Consider the following 18,055-nt stretch of genomic DNA (forward strand, 5'->3'; position numbering starts at 1 on the left):
AAAGGGATAATGATAGGCAAGACATCTCAAATAATAAATTGGAGGAACTTGTCCTACCAGAATTAAGATTTACTATGAAGCAACAGTGATTGTGACTTTGCAGTGTCAATGAAGAGACCAATGGAGCAGATCAGAGAAGGTGGAAACAGACCCACGTAGACATAGAAAAGATCTATGGCAGGGAAGCAGGGCATCAGTAAGGAAAGATGGGCTGCTCACAAGTGTGCTGAAACACTTGGTTAGTCATGTGAAAACAGGTGACATTGGAGGCATATCTCACACACAATTCAAAAATTTCAGTTGACTGTAAGTTTAAGTTTGAAGGAAAATAATGTAAAAATGTAAAATAAAATATTGAAGTATATCTTTTTTACTTTGGATGTAGGAAAACTTCGTAAATATGACAAAATATACACATACATAACATAAAGCTGAAGATTAATATATTTGACTACATAATAATTAATAAATCCTATTAATAAGAGTGATAGAGTGATGTCAGCAAGATAGCTGACTAGAAAACCTTAACACCCATTCCCCTTTGCCTCAAAGACAGCCAAAACAATAATGAACAACTACATTTTGATGAAAATAACTAGAGTGCCACAATACATCAAAGGAGTCAAGGCTGTCCTTGGAAATGAAGGAGAAATAAAGTCTTTCTCAGATGAATGTTGCACCTCAAGGAACTAGAAAAACAAAACCAAACTAAACCCAAAATTCGTAGAAGGAAAGAAATAATAGAAATCAGAGGAGAAAGCAACGAAATAGAGACAAAAAAATACAAAAAAAAAAATCAATGAAACAAAGAGTTTGTATTTTAAAAAAAGATAATCAAAATCAACAAACCTTTAGTCAGATTAACAAAGAAGAAGACTCAAATAAATAAAATCAGAGATGAAAAAGGAGATATTACAACTGATACCACAGAAATACGAGGGGTCATAAGAAACTATTATGAATAACTGCATGCCAAGAAATTAGATAACCTAGAAGAAATGAACAAATTCCTAGACATATACAGTCTAATAAGATTGAATCAGGAAGAAATAGAAAATCTAAACGGATCAATAATAAGAGGATAGAATCAGTAATAAAAATTCTCCCATCAAAGAACAGCCCACGACCAGATGTCTTCACTGCTGAATTCTACCAAACATTTGAAGAAGAGCTAATTCTTCTCAAACTATTTCAGAAATTTGAAAAACAGAGAACTCTTCCAATCTAATTCTATAAGGCCAGCATTACCCTGATATCAAAACCAGATAAAGATGCAACACAAAAAGAAAACTTCAGGCCAATCTCCCTGATGAAAACAGTTGTAAAATTTCTCAACAAAATGTTAGCAAACTGAATTCAGAACACACCAAAAATAACTGTTCACCATGATCAACAGATGAACAGATAAAGCAAATATAATATGTACACAATTGAATACTGTTCAGCCACAGAAAGAATGAAGTCCTATCATTTGCCACAACAAGAATGAAATCCTATGATTTGCAACAGCATTGATGAAACTGGAAAACATCATGTTAAGTGAAATAAGTCAGACACAGAAAGAAAAATATGAAATGATCTCACTGTATGTGGAATCTAAAAGAGTTTATCTCATATAAATAGAGAATAGAATGGTGATTATCAGGGACTGATGGGGTAAAAAGAGGTTGGTCAGTGGTACAAAGGTACAGTTAGATAGGAGGAATAAGTTCTGATTTCTATTGCACAGTAGAGTGACTATAGTTGTCAATAATATATTGTATGTTTCAAAATAGATAGAAGAGAGGATTTCGAATGTTCTTACCACAGAGAAACAAAAGTGAGGTGACAGGTTTGCTAAAATTAGCTGGATTTGATCATAATACAATGTATACATGTATTAAAACAACAGATTGTTTCCTATATATATATCTATAATTATGTCAATTAAAATACAATAAATCTTTAAGAATGATACCATAAAGAAAGTAACAAACACATCCCATAACCTAGAAGATCTTTGTGGCATACATAATACAAGTGATCGTGTCCAGAACCTATAAATCGTCTATAAATCAATAGGTCTTAACATATACAAGGTTTATTCCAGTGTCATTTATAGTGACAAAAAAAAAAAAAGGAAAAGAAAAGAAAACCCCTGGAAGTAACCCAAGTGTCCTAGATAGAAAATTCATAAATTTGGTACCTTTGTATAGTGGAATACTGAGCAGTAGTGAAAATGATTACATCATACAAAACATTGATAAATCTCAGAAATGAGTTGAATGAAATTTAAAGAAAACTATGGTACAATATCAATTATAAAATCGAAAGAACGTGAAAATATAACAAATGTCTTAGTAAAGATACATACATATAAAATGTAATTATAGTAAAAAGGAATGCAATGACTAATACAAATGTAAAACTATATGTAACGGTCACCTCAGGAAGGCAAGAGGGTGGAATGTGACTCAGGAGACACCCAGGAGTTTTCAATGATGTTGGTACTGCGCTACCTTTTTTTTTTTTTTTTTTGAGACAGAGTCTCGGTCTGTCGCCCAGGCTGGAGTGCAGTGGCCGGATCTTGGCTCACTGCAAGCTCCGCCTCCCGGGTTCACGCCATTCTCCTGCCTCAGCCTCCCGAGTAGCTGGGACTACAGGCGCCCACCACCTCGCTCGGCTAGTTTTTTTGTATTTTTTAGTAGAGATGGGGTTTCACCGTGTTAAGCCAGGATGGTCTTGATCTCCTGACCTCGTGATCCGCCCGTCTTGGCCTCCCAAAGTGCTGGGATTACAGGCTTGAGCCACCGCGCCCGGCCCTGTGCTACCTTTTAATCTGAGTCATTGCTGTTTGGATGGCTTCAGAGTTGTTAAAACATGAAAAGATGTGCATCTCAGAATTTTTTTTTCTTGTGAAAAAAAAATTGTTGCCTAGGCTGGAGTGCAATGGCATGATCTCAGCTAACCCATTGAGAATCTAACCCATGTGTAATCTAACCCATGTGATTAAGGGATGGGGTCTCAGACGAAGTGCACCATGACATGAATCCTGGAGAATGTGCTGGAATTAATCAAGTTCTAAACTCTTGTCACTAACAACATTCCCCACATTTGAATCTTGGCTTTCTTTTTTGAAATCTGGCTAAACTTGATTTTCTGGGACCCATATGATATTATTATAGAACATAAGATGTCACCTTGGTCAAATCGTTCTACTTAGAGCCATCAGCTTCCCCATCCATCCTGCATGTGGGAGTAAGGATAAGGCTGGGAAAAATAAATAATGTTATCTTGGAATGATCACAGAGTGGAGTAAATAAAACCCATTGAGCAAACACATTCTGAGCACCTACAATGTTCCAAGCACTGTGGCCAGTGCTGAATATAGAAATGAATTATCAATTCCATGTCCTCAAATCACCTACAGTCTAACTGTACATAAGATGAGTGGGACTAAAGCCTTAATCATTGCTAACTCTTCTCAACAACATTGTTGAGTGAGTTTCACCATGGCACTCACAAGGGAGCTATTTTTATGGGGTAGCTAGCTTTGGGAAGGAATAACACATCTATCTGCAAAATATTCCTACAGCATGTAAGAAACACAGATTGGCCGGGAGCGGGGTGTACATGGCTTCAGAGTTGTTAAATGGGTGTGAAGAGATAAGAAAGGAGACAATTGCAGTGCAGTAGGTAGTGCTATAATAGAGGTAGGCAGCGTGCTAATAGAGGTAGGCAGCGTGCTAAAGGATCCTGGAGAGGTTCAAGGGGGCTGGGTCCTGAAGGGCAAAGAGGGGTTAGCATGACCCCTCCACCTGACCCCTCTTTGCCCTTTCTACATGAAGGGCAAAGAGGTGGAAGTGGAGAGGGTGGCTCAAGAGAGCCTGGGTCTTGGTACCATGTGAGAGCTGGAGTAAAGTAATAGGCTGAACTGGAGATATCAGTAAGGGCCAGATGATGATAATCTTCATGTTTCAGGTTTTGAAACAGAGTTTATCTTATAGGCCCTGAGGAGCCACTGATGGTTTCAAGAAAGATCCCTCTAGTTAGAGTTTGGAGTATACACAGGAGTGGTTGAATGTAGGGAGTTATTTCCAGGATTACGACAGTAATCTAGAAGGAAATTGATGAGTGTTTGGACTAGCCGAGTGCAGAAGGCTTGTTTTGGTTACCTACTGATGTGTAACAAAAAAGCCCAAACTCAGTGGCTTAACAGAAACAATTTATTCTTTCTCATGATTCTGTGAATTGACTGGTTGGTTCTTCTGCACAGTATGGTATCAACTGGGGTTTTGGAGTGACTGGAAGGTCCAAATGACCTCACTCACATTACTGGCAATAGGTGTAGGCTACAAGATGGGAGCTCAGCTGGGACTTTCAACCAGAGGTCTCAGTTCTCCTCCACATATGTGTGTCCATGTGGCTACTTGAGCTTCCTGCCAGCATGGTGGTTGGGTTTTAAAAAGGAATGTTCCAAGAGTAGAATCCCCAGTGTGCAAGTGCTTATAAATCTCCACATTCATTATACTTGCTAATGTCCTATTAGCCAAAATCAGATCCATGGTCAAGCCCAGAGGGGTGTACCTAGGGTGTGAATACCAGAAAGCATGGTTCAGTGGGGTCTAATGTCTACCATGGCTGTGGAGAAAAGATAAATAGTGTGATGGTAAATTTTATGTATCACCTGGGCTCAGTGGCTCATGCCTATAATCCCAGCACTTTGGGAGGCTGAAGTGGGTAGATCACATGAGACCAGGAGTTTGAGACCAGCCTGGCCAACATGGCAAAACCCCATCTCTACTAAAAATATGAAAATTAGCCAGCTATGGTTGTGCATGTCTGTAATCCCAGCTACTCAGGAGGCTGAAGCAGGAGAATCACTTGAATCTGGGAGGTGGAGGTTACAATGAGCTGAGATCACACCACTGCACTCCAGCTGGAGTGATAGTGTGAGACTCTGTCTCAAAAAAAAAAAAAAAAAAAAAAAAAAGTTTAATGTGTCAACTTGCCTTAGCCACAGGGTGCCTAGATATTTGCTTAAACATTATTCTGGTTGTGTCTGTGAGTGTCTCTTGATGAGATTACATTGGAAATGGCAGGCTGAGTAAAGCCAATTGGCTTTCCCGATGTGAGTGGGCCTTATCCAATCCACTGAAGGCCTGAATAAAAAAAAGGCTGAGTAAGGGATCTCTGGTTGTCTTCAAACTAGGACATCAATCTTCTCCTGCCTTTGGACTTGGACTTGGATTTGAACTGGAACTTACACCATTAGCTTTCCTGCTTCTCAGACTATCCCATGAGCCTTCCCAGGTCTCCACCTTGCCATCTACAGATCTCGGTTCTTCTCAGCCTGCCTAACTGTATGAGCCAATTCCCTATAATGAATCTCTATTACATATGATAAACTATATATATATATACACCCACAGAGATCTACCTATCTATTCACCTATTGGTTCTGCTTCTCTGGAGAAACCTGATTCATACAGATTAAAACATGTCACTTCTAGTGCTCACCCACTGCTCCAGTCTGTTCTTCAGAATTTTTACTGCTGACATTTGCCTGCCCCCTTCCTCAAATGGGAGCAGGAAGTAAATGGGAAAGGGGTTATGGGCTTATATTGCCTAAAAGACTTCACATTATTACGAAAATATCGTTAAAGTGGAAACCCTCTATTCTTTTTTCAAAGTATTTGGCTTGAATTTATTATTGAGTAATTTTATAATATATAAATGTGACTATTTAGCAATTAGTAACATTTTAAAAGGATGCTCTTTGTTGAAAATACATAAATATCATTCCACTTTATGGCTTGAAATCCTAGGGCACAATTCATGTTTAATCTAAAATGTGAAAGTGAAGTCAGGCTGGGAAAAGGAAACAGAAAAGAATATAGCTATAGAACAAGCTGTGCTGCTTCTCAAAGTGTTTGAACGTGGCTTCTTTACCATAATGCAACTGACTTTTATAGTCATGGTAATTGGGCCCTATGATTCTTCACAAATGTGATTCCCTTGGGGTGATCAAATGCTTTGAGATGTTAATTTCTGTATGTTGCAAGAATATTTTAAAAATAACCTCCCCTTATACTCAAAGATGATGCACGAAACCAATTCTTTCTATGCCTGGCTCCTGGGCTGTGCCCTGGTTTCCACATTTGTAAAAGGGAGATAATAATAGTATTAAATATAGTATGAAGCAGTGTAAAAGAATAGTAATCCCCTCATAAGTTTGTTGTAAAAATTAAATTAAAGAATATGTGTAAATGATCTGTGCTTCTTTTTTTTTTTTTTTTTTTTTTGAGATGGAGTCTCACCCTGTCCCCCGGGCTGGAGTGCAGTGGCGCAATCTTGGCCCACTGCAACCTCCTCCTCCTGGGTTCAAGCGATTCTCCTGCCTCAGCCTCCTGAGTAGCTGGAATTACAGGCACATGACACCATGCCCGGCTAATTTTTTGTATCTTTAGTAGAGACAGGGTTTCATGGTGTTGGCCAGGCTGGTCTCGAACTCCTGACCTCATGATCCGCCTGCCTCGGCCTCCCAAAGTGCTGGGATTATAGGTGTGAGCCACCACGCCTGGCTGATCTGTGCTTCTTACATGCTGTAGGAATATTTTGCAGATAGAATGTGTTATTCCTTCCCAAAGCTAGATACCCCATAAAAATAGTTCCCTTGTGAGTGCCATGGTGAAACCAAAGCAGTGTTGTTGAGAAGAGTTAGCAATGATTAAAGCTTTGGTCCCACTCGCTTTATATGACTCCTCCAGGCCTTGTGTTATTCATGTATCAAAGGAGGAAGTTGAGCCCGGTGTTCTCCTGTGCCCCTTATTCGGTCAAGGCAGACTGTCTGAAACTATCCATCATGAATCACCAGCAGCCTTGACCCATCTGTTCCTCCTCCGTCATCTTTAACAGAAGTTCTCTGTACCACTTCTTTTTAATGTTCTTATTTTCTCTTTGGAAGTTCTAATCACCTTTGAAGACAGAGCCTCATGCCTGATGATATATAGCCCTGAAGGTGTAACTTAACAAAGCGCCTCCTCTTTCTTGCAGGTATCATGTTCTTTTACCTTGATTTGATTTCTCTTTATTCTAAATGTATTCCATCCTCTTTTCTTTGTTGAGTACTCATTTCTGTCTAAAAAGACTGGATTTACGTTCACAACCTTCAGCAGAGTCATTCTTGGTATCTTTTCCCCTTCCCCAAGAGCAAGCACATGGACTTGTGGCCACCACCAATTCCTACTTAGCTCTGATCTCCTCAATTCAACAACCTGTGACCCTTCTGTGGAAAGTTAGTGATTGGATGAGATACCACACATGCTAATGCACACACACAAAGCACTCAGATGATTCAATATAGAATTTCCCTCTCAAGAAAGTTGTTCACCTCTCACTGTTCCCAAGAGCAAACCATACCTTGTTCATTGCACCGATGGCTGTTCAGGGCACTCTGAAGTAGCAAAGCCTATCTATTGTTAAATTAAATAAACATGAGGCCGTGGCCTGATGCTATTTCCCTACTTTGAGTTTCTATGCAAGGAACTGCAACCTTACATAAAATGTAAAATACATCATGTTTCTTACTTGTCCTCCAAGATATTCTGCTTGCTATGTATAAATGTAAATTAACCAAAACCTAATTGAGGAGTATATTTTTGGGTCTTAGCTAATAGCAAGCAGCTGAGCTGCAGTCAAGCAAAGGCTGCCAACTGATCAGACCATGTCCAAATAAAACAAATACCTAGCTGTAGCCAATCAAGCTAATTCTGTACTTTACTTCTATAATTTACTACTTATAATTACTCACTGCCTGTGTTGCAGAGTGGAGCACTCTGAATCTCTCTAGTTCTGAGTGCTGCCTGATTCATGAATAGTTTTTTGCTGAAATATTAATAAATTATTAGATTAAATTTGTCTAAAGTTTTTCTTGTAACACTGTCTAAAGGTGATGTATACTCAACCCCGATAATTTGGCTGATACAATTTCCACGGTCTGACTTGGTAACATGCACAAAGAGATAAATTTGTATTGCTGAATACATAACAAGGTGCTGTGACTCCACCTTGCAGAGACAAATATTCCCTAATGTTGTCTGACTTGCAGTAGTGGTAGAGAGAGCCGCCATTTGTTCACTAGTGTGGGGCCTCTGAGCCCAAGCCTGCATGTAGTTATCCAGATGACCTGAATCACAAAAGAAGTGAAAATGGTTGGTTCTTGCCTTAACTGATGACATTACCTTGTGAAATTCCTTCTCCTGGCTCATCCTGGCTCAAAAGCTCCCTGACTGAGCACCTTGTGACCCCTACCCCTGCCAGCCAGAGAACAACCCCCTTTGACTGTAATTTACCTTTACCTACCCAAATCCTATAAAACAGCCCCACCCCATCTCCCTTCTCTGACTCTCTTTTCGGACTCAGCCCACCTGCACCCCGGTGATTAAAAAGCTTTATTGCTCACACAAAGCCTGTTTGATGGTCTCTTCACATGGCCGCACGTGAAAACTAGTGAGAGGTTTAAGTCAAGCAGATGTCACAAGAGACTGGCACCTGAGGGTTGACACCTAATTTCCCAATAAGACATCCTTAGTTTAACTTGCCTAAGTTTGTTATTTTTTCCCTTTAGATTGAAAACTTTTATTTCAATACTGTCTTTGTCAATTCAAGCTGCTATAACAGTGTACCATGGGTTGTGTAGCTTACACACGACAGAAATTTATTTTCTATTGTACTGAAGGCTAGAAATCCATGATCAGAGTGCTAGCAGGTCAGGTTCTTTGAAGGGTCCTCTTCTGGGTTGCAGGTTACTATCTTTTTATTGTATCCTCACATGGGGGAAAGAAGGCAAGAAAGCTCTCTCTGGGGTTTCTTTTATAAGAGTGCTAATCCCATTTATGAGGCCTCTACTATTATTATCTTCCCAAACGCCCCACTTCCTAATACCATCACATTGGGGGTTAAGATTTCAACATATGGCCGGGCACAGTGGCTCACACCTGTAATCCCAGCACTTTGGGAGGCCAAGGCAGATCGATCACTTGAGGTCAGGCATTCGAGACCAGCCTGGCCAACATGGTAAAACCCTGTCTCTACTAAAAATACAAAAATTAGCTGAGCATGGTGGCATGCGCCTGTAGTCCCAGCTATTCAGGAGGCTAAGGCAGAAAGATTCTCTTTAACCTAGGAGGCAGAGGTTGCAGTGAGCCAGGATTGTGCCACCGTACTCCAGCCTGGACAACAGAGGGAAACTCCGTCTCAAAAAAAAAAAAAGATTTCAACATATGCGTTTTAGGGGGAGACAAACATTCAATCCATTGCAAATACTTAAATGTATCTTTTTTTAATCATATGATATAGAATTAAAATAAAAGGATTCACAGCAAATAGCAAAGTATACTTTTTTGCGTGTATAGGATAAGAGAAAATCATCATGTTTCTAACTTGTCTTCCAAGATATTCTGCTCTCTACCTTTGGTAATATAAAAGCACAATCAGAACACCCATCTCCTACTTACAAGGCAGCTACTAGGCCAACCAACAATCACGAAGCACACATGTGGTTATTTTCATTGAAGACTCATTATTAAACCTTAGTTTTTGAATATTCATATTACATGAAAAATAGTCAAAAGCCTATTTTTGCCTCAGCTTCTTTGTAAATCTATCTCTTTGCTCACATAAAAATTATTTTCCCAGTTGCATCCTGAATGTTACTGTTGAATGAGCCACAAAGCTCTTCTGAGCCCTTGCCCCTGAGGTACTATTACCTTCTGTTTTTCCTCATCATCTGCCTTTTTTTTTTCTGCAAAGATTTTTGAAGCTCAGCTTCATGGAACAAGAGAATAACAAAGATGAAAATTATTGCCATCGATCACTTTTAGATAAAGCGGAATGTCTTCCAGCCACTCTGAATTGATTTTCTTTTCTCCCATGAGAAAGCAACGGAAAGGAGTTAGAAACCATGCAGGCGACTGAATCAATATAAAAGTGAGGGGCATTTTGTGGAGGTACTCACGTGTAGAGAAGCAGGGAGTTCACAGGACTAGTTAATAGGGCTAAGTTGCTGACTCAGCTTTATTAACAACTCACTAGGCAAGCCATAAAACCCTCAGACTTTACACTTAAATATGTGTCCCTGCTCCCTTGTGAAGAGAATTCGGCTGTCATTTGTTGCACCCTTTCTGTGGATCAGACAGAGTTAGGGCCTCTCACAGTGACATGCAGAAGTGACGGCTTTATGTATAGCACCACCCTGCTGAGAGCATGAGCTCCAGGGTCAGATGAGAGGGTCACAAGTATGATGATACTAATAAAAGAATGCTACTTGAATACCATAACTTATTTCCACTGAGAGCTAAATACGTCATGCTTGCACTTATTTTTTTTTGACCCCTCAAAGGCAACTGGTTACCATGTCTGTCTTAATGTGTCTTTACGTTTTTTGTTCAATTGCGTAAAATATGTATAAGTAAAATGTGGCATTATAGTCATTTTTAAGCATACAATTTAGTCATATTAGCTACACTCAAAATGTGCAATTGTCACCACTATTTCTGAAATTCTTTATCACCTTACATAGAAACTCCATATCCATTAAGCAGTAACTCTCCTTCTACCACACACACATACACTGAGAGTCCCTGGTAACCTGTAATCACTTTCTGCCTCTACAAATGTGTCTACTATAGAAATTCCATGAGTGGAATTATACAATATTTGTTATTTTGTGCCTGGCTTATTTCACTTAACAGTGTCTTTAAGGTCTATTCATGTTGTAGCATGTATCATTTATTTTACAGAAATATAGGCTGGGTAATATTTCATTGTACATACAGTGGATCCTCATTATTCACAGATTCCATAATTGCAAATATGCCTACTTGCTTAACTTTATTTGTACTCAAATCCGTACTCATGGGGTTTGTGTGGTCATTCACTAATGTGTAGAGTGGCAAAATCTTTCAATTGCCTGGTGCTGATGTTCTCAGCTGAGGTTGAACAAATCAATGCTCTGCTTTCTTATTTCAGCTCTTATACTGTCAAAAAGTGTCATACATGTGGTCTGTTTGGTAATATGTTTCTATACTTTTTATTGTGGATTTCAGCGTTTAAAATGCCCCTAACCCTATGCCTAGTGCTGAAGTGCTGTCTGGGATCCCTATAGTGCAAGAAGGCTGTGATGGAGGCAACATGTGTGTCAGACGAGCTTCATTCAAGCATGGGTGCTACTGTCTGTGTGTTCAGTGTTGACGAATCAACAGTATATATTGAAGTCTCTTTAAGCAGAAACACACATAAAACAAGGTCATGCACTGATTAGTTGACCAAAATATTGTGTAGATGCTCACAGGACCTTTTTTCCCCCTAGTAGCAGTGATTTGGTATATACGAATTCATTTTTTGCAGTGATTACAGAATGTAACTACTATGGACAATGAAAATTGACTATATATAGTCATCCCTTGGTATCCATGGGGGATTGGTTCCTGGAATTCCTGTAATACCAAAATCCAAAGATGCTCAAGTCTCTCAAGTCCTTGTTATAAAAAGGCATAGTATTTGTGTATAAATATGCATATCCTCCTGTATACTTTAAAACATCTCTAAGTTACTTATAATATCTAATACATTATAAATACAATATAAATTTACTATAAATGCTATGTATACTACTATGCTGTATTATAAATGTAATACAATATAAATGTTATGTGTGCTACTGTGCTATATTTATATTATACATATAATAAATGCTATAAATAATATTACCATAAATACATAGCATTTCTAGTGACATTTGTATTATATTTAAATAATATAATAAATAATATTTATTTTAATGTAATTATTAATACACATAATACATATATTTATATTTATAATATATAAACATAGTAATATTTATCTTTATATATTTACATAATCTATAAATATATATTTTATATATAATACAATTTTAAATATATTTATACAATTATAAATATAATATAAATTTTACTATATTTATATTTAGATAGTTATAAATATAATATAAATGCTATATAAACAGTTTTTATACTGTACTGTTTAGGAAATAATGGAAAGGAAAAAAGTCTGTACATGTTCAATACAGATGCAATCTTGTTTCCAAGTATGGTCTATCTAAATTTGGTTGAGTCTACGTATGCAGAACCCATGGCTAAGGAAGGCCATCTGTACTACATCTTGTTTTCCATTCATCTGTTGAGGAAAACTTGGGTTGTTTTCGTCTTTTGGCTGTTATTAATAATGCTGCTATGAACATTGGTGTACAAATATCTATTTGAGTTCCTATTTTGAGTTCTTTGTGTTATATGCTTAGGAGTAGAATTGCTGAGTCATATGATAATTTTATATTTGATTTTTTTAGGAACCATCAAACTGTTTTTCCACAGTGGCTGTGCCATTTTACATTCCTACCAGCAACATATGGGGATTCCAGTTTCTCCACAGCGTTGTTAATACTTGTTATTTTTGTTTTTTAAAATCATAGCTATCCTAGTGAAGTCCTATTGCATTGTAGTTTAGATTTCCATTTCCCTAATTATTAAAAATTTGAGCTTCTTTTCTTGTGTTGGTTGACCATTTGTATATCTTCTTCAGATAAATGTCCATTCAAGGTCTTTGCCCATATTTTCTTTGGGCTGTTTGTCTTTTTGTTGTTGAGTTCTAAGAGTTGTTTATATGTTCTAGATATTAGAACCTTATCAGATATATAATTTGCAAATATTTTCTTTCATTCTGTAGGCTATGTTTGCACTGTCTCGATAATGTCCTTTAATGCAGAAAAGCTTTACCTTTAATCCAGCCCCTGTCCCACTGTTGCCTTAGGTCACACCCTCACAATTTCTAGTCAGGATGGTTTCAACGTGCTCTGGACTCCAGCTGGTGTTCTTTCCTCTGTTCTTGCTCTGTCCTAGGGCAATTCATTCTCTATTCAATTGTTAAAATCATGCTTTAAAAAGACAAACACTATTAAACCTTTTGAGGTTTACCCATAGCATAACAAGAAAATCCAAAACACTGTCTACAAGCCAGAGAGGCCTGGAACAGATTCTTCCCTCGCAGCCCTCAGAATGAACCAACCCAACCCTGTAGCAATTTGATTTAAGACCTTCTGACTCCAGAACTGGGAGACAATAAAGTTCTGTTGTCTAAGCCACTCAATTTGTGGTACTTCGTTACAGCAGACCTAAAAATCACATAGAGCTCTTAAATTTGAATTTATTCATAATTTTTAAATCTGGATATGGAAAAAGTGGGCTGTTATCTTGTTATATGTGATTATTATGCTGGATCTGCTTTGAAGGATCCAAAATCAAAACTCATCTTAGACTTTCTTTTTACGTTTCCTACTTTGCATTTTGAAACCATTTGAATGTAACCAGTAACGACATCTCTTTCTATGAAATCCCTGGTATTCATCTATTAGGGAGGTTTTGGGGAATCCACAGTTACTTTGGTTAATATTTAAAATGGATTTTGACGGTGAAAAAACACAACTCTAGACCAAAGCAAATTTGATGGGAACAGCAGCTTCCCTCAAAGGCAGGAAGGCTGCTCTCAGCCTCAACGGGAACTTGTGTCTTTGTTGGATAGATCCTTTGACTCAGCTGAACTCTTGGAGCTACGATCTTTTTTTATCATATGGTTTTGCTGTTTTTCTTCCTGGAGTCCAAATAGCATAATTAATACCTGTCTGTTATGATTCTGTAAGAAAGCACTCCTTGTTCTTTAGAACAAGACAGAGATACGTCATGAAAAGTATGTGAATTAATATCATGCTTCTACTTGAACATTCGACCCAAGTAACATATTGGTCCCAATTTCCCTTGGTCATAGCATTCTCTAAGGGGTGGGGCCACTTACCTGTGACCAGCACGCTGGTGACTAAGCCACTGGCCACACATAACTACAAATGGTAGACAGGCCAGAAACAATTCGATAAAATTTCCTTCTAAATGGAGCAAAACCTCTCCCTCATTAGTCAGACCAATCCCCAGATCAGGTCAGGGTCAAATCTCAGAAATTATAGACCTTGAAGTAGTTGAATTATGTGAGAGGATGTGGAAGCGAGCATGTAGGCATGAGTCAGGAGGAAGTGCTGGACAGACCCAGACAGACACTGCAGGTTGTTTGTCTCCTCAAGGTTGCTCTGACCCCCGCAGATTCCATGAGCAAAGTTGAAATAGAAGAATCCTGCTGCCCAGAGCAAGTGGAAGCAGCATGATTAGTAAGAATATAAACTGGGCTTTGGGTCAAGTAGACCTGGGCCTAAATCCTGGTTCAGCTGTTCCTAATTGTGTGACCATAACAGGATTCATTAACCAACATGATCTTCACATCCTACGTCTGTGGCATGTGGATATAATGCATCACATCTACCTCAGAGAGTGTGTGTTCAATGTGATCATGTTTATAAATCTTTTAACATGCCTTACACAAAATAAGAGTCTAATAGGAATTAAAAATGAAAAACTGCCTCTGGCTGGCTTGGGCAGCATGGTGTGAAATACAGCTATGCCTGATTGTTGCAGGGAGAGCATAGCATATAAGAGCCAAGAAGATTTCAACAGATTTACATGACAGCAAGCCCCAGCTAACAGATCAGCCTCTGTCATCGCCTTGAACTGGGATCATAGCTGGTACCAGATTGGGTCTGGACGTGGAGTCCCAGGTTGGAGAATCTCTTGTCTACCTCCTCTGTCTCTGAGCTACTTTCCTCCCTGTCCTGAGACCCCCAGAATTGGGATATAATCAAAAGATGAGTTTCTGGATGACTAGAGACCTCAAGAATTTCAAAGGGGCACAAAACCAGTATGTGTTCTTATCAGATGTAGGTTTCAGTCCAGAAATTTTCATTTATCTTTCTTTTGCTTGAATGCCCCCAAGAGCCAACGGAGACAGTAATAGCAACACCCTGCCATTAGTATTACACTCAAACTTGGAACTTCCCTGGGTTCGAGTCAGTATGAAAATAAACTTGTTATCTACTCTACTACCATGGAAAATAAAAAGCTTTCAGTTTTAGCATGTTAAAATGTAAAACAAGTTGAGTAGAATAAGTAGCTTTGAAAAGGCAACTTTTTTTTTTTTAAGAATATGTCACTTAGGGCACAAAAATGGACATCTGGCCTCTCCAACCAGAAAGGAGAGAAAGATCTAAAAGCTTATGGTGATTTGCATAATTTCAAACACTCTTTCTTCATTGAACCTAATGAAACAGAAATTTCACACCCTTCAAACCATGGCTTCATCGGGTTCTCTGGCGTGGCAGGAACACAAAGTAGGAACCAGGATCCAAATCAATGTGGCTTAACTCCGGGTACATTTATGTGATCACTGGTGCAGTTCCAAAGTCATGCCTCAAAATAGGACAAGCATATATGGCCACCTCCCTCACACAGGCACATGTTCCAGTGTCCTCTTACAGGGTTTGGGCATACAACTCAGAATTCCTGGTGTAACACACACCTCATCGCCATAAGGAAAACTGACCCAACCAGAGCTTGACACATCATCGTTATAACAAATGTCAACTATGGACACCTTTAGAGGGATACCAGCAAAAAACTCCAAATAGCCTTCAGTGACCAAATGATTTACAATAGGGAGCTTTTTAATCTTTCTTTTTCTTGGGCTAAGAAATCCTGAATGTAATAATGAGAACAGTAATTTGCTGCATATTATACTCCCCTGAATCTGATGACTCGATTGGTGTGAATGGCAGCATGGAGGAAGGTCCTTGTGTAAGCGCAAGGTGGCTTGTCTAACGTTTGATCAGTGATTTAGATGAAGACATAGAGATCAGGCTTACCAAAACTGCAAACAAGTAAGGCTTACAGAAAGGAAGCACGTTGGTAACAGAATCAGATTTTCCAACATCTCCGTGGGCTGAAGCAGTGAGCCAGTCTTACAGAAGAGATTTAATAGGGCCAGCTGCTTCAGGCTGCGTACTTGCACTTGAAAGATATCAGAACTACACAACTCGATATTGGAGAAGATGTGGCTTTAACAGCATGGCAGATGGAAAAGACATGTAGTCTAATCACAACAAAATTCCACAGGAATGAAAAGCATGAGGTACCTCCTGGAAAAGATAATGAAGTCATAGAAGCATGTCCTTCTGAGTGAAGGAGACAGTTGCCTGCTCAGACCCACACCTGCACTCCGTGTTCTGGTCTGGACCTCACCCTTGAAAACTGAAAAATGGAAGTGGGGCGTGCTCAGAGGAAGAAATGCAAAGCTTTGTCACATAAAGGAAGCTTGATAGACTAGAGGATGCATGGCCTATAAAAAAGATAATACAGGCCGGGCGCAATGGCTCACGCCTGTAATCCCAGCACTTTGGGAGGCGGAGGTGGGTGGATTACCTGAGGTCAGGAGTTCAAGACCAGCCTGACCAACACGGTGAAACCCCGTCTCTACTAAAAATACAAAAAATTAGCCAGGCGTGGTGTAGGAGCCTGTAATCCCAGCTACTCAGGAGGCTGAGGCAGGAGAATCGCTTGAACCTGGGAGATGGAGGTTGCAGTGAGCCGAGTTCACGCCACTGTACTCCAACCTGGGGGATAGAGCAAGACTCTGCCTGCAAAATAAAATAAAATAAAATAAATAACACAATTGAGCCCAAAACAGTTGCCTTCAAATGGCACGAGGGAAAATAATGAAACCAGTTCTGTTTGGCATGATATCTCATAGTAAGATGAAGACAAGTGATGAAAGCCACAGAGGCATAGATGTTAATAGAACATAATTTAAAACATTGCAATCGCCAGATGTATGCTTCCATCTCCTGTTATTCTCCACAGCCTCAGCCTGGACATCCTGGCAATAATTCACTTCAGAAATCTTTAACTTGGTATCGTACTCTGTGTGTTAGGTTTATGTTAAGCTGATAGTACTAATAAACCCCCAAATAACAGTAATTTAGACTACATAGGGCTTTATGTCACCTTTACCTAAAAATCAAAACAAAACAAAAACATTCCAGAGGTGGAGACCAGGTAGGGTAGTGACTTCTGTGTTACTGTTGCCCATCTTCAGCGAGCTACCTCAGAGACCAAGGAGGCCTCTGGTGCTCCAGTGATGACATCTGCATTCCAAATGGAAGGAAAGAGAAAAAGGGGGGAAGTGGGAAAAGGTTCGCCACCTCTTTTTATAGGAGACTTTCTAGAAGTTCCACACAACCCTTCCACTTGGACCTCAGTTACTGGAACTTAGCCTAACTTGAAGGAAGTCTGGGCATCATAGACTGCACGTCTGACGGTGTGCCAGGATGCAAAAGGGGTCCTTACTAAAGTGGATGGGGTGGGTGCTGCGAGGAACTAAATGCTGCCATGCTCTCTTTATGACCACAGCCCCTGTCCTTCCACGTCTTATTTTATTATTTCCTCCACAACTGCTCTGGCTCCTTCACAGAGATCGCAAGGCCGGATCCTTCTGTATTCTTGTAGCCTATCAGCCCCCATGTCCTCTCTTCCTTCTCTCACCAGCTTGGTTCACCATCTGTCCTGCTTACTTTCTCATGAGCATCCTCAATTCCCTTCACCACTAACCTTTGCTGCACGCCCTGGCTACATCTAACACTGGGTGCAGTGGCTCATGCCTATAAACCTAGCACTTTGGGAGGCTGAGGCGGGAGGATCATTTGAGGTCAGGAATTTGAGACCAGCCTGAGCAACATAGGGAGACGCTGTCTCTATTTTTTTTTTAATTAAAAATTAGCCAGGTGCGGCAGTACACATCTGTAGTACTAGCATTTTGGGAAGCTGGAGAGAGAGAATCACTTGAGCCCAGGAGGTCAAGCCTGCAGTGAGCTATGATCATGCCACTGCACTCCAGCCTGGGAAACAGGCTGTCTAAAAAAACAAGATTAAAAGATCTAACCTTGATCTAACATCTGCCTTTCCTGCATTCATATGAACAGCCCTGTGTTCCTGGACATTATTATAAAACCATAGAGACTGGTCCATGACAATCCTTGGATTCCCAAATCAGGCATGTCCTCGGTCTGCCCACTCTTCCTTTCCATTACATCATGACTGTTTCTCTG

The sequence above is a fragment of the Piliocolobus tephrosceles genome, chromosome X, assembly GCF_002776525.5.
Source record: "Piliocolobus tephrosceles isolate RC106 chromosome X, ASM277652v3, whole genome shotgun sequence".
In the NCBI taxonomy this organism is placed as follows: Eukaryota; Metazoa; Chordata; class Mammalia; order Primates; family Cercopithecidae; genus Piliocolobus; species Piliocolobus tephrosceles.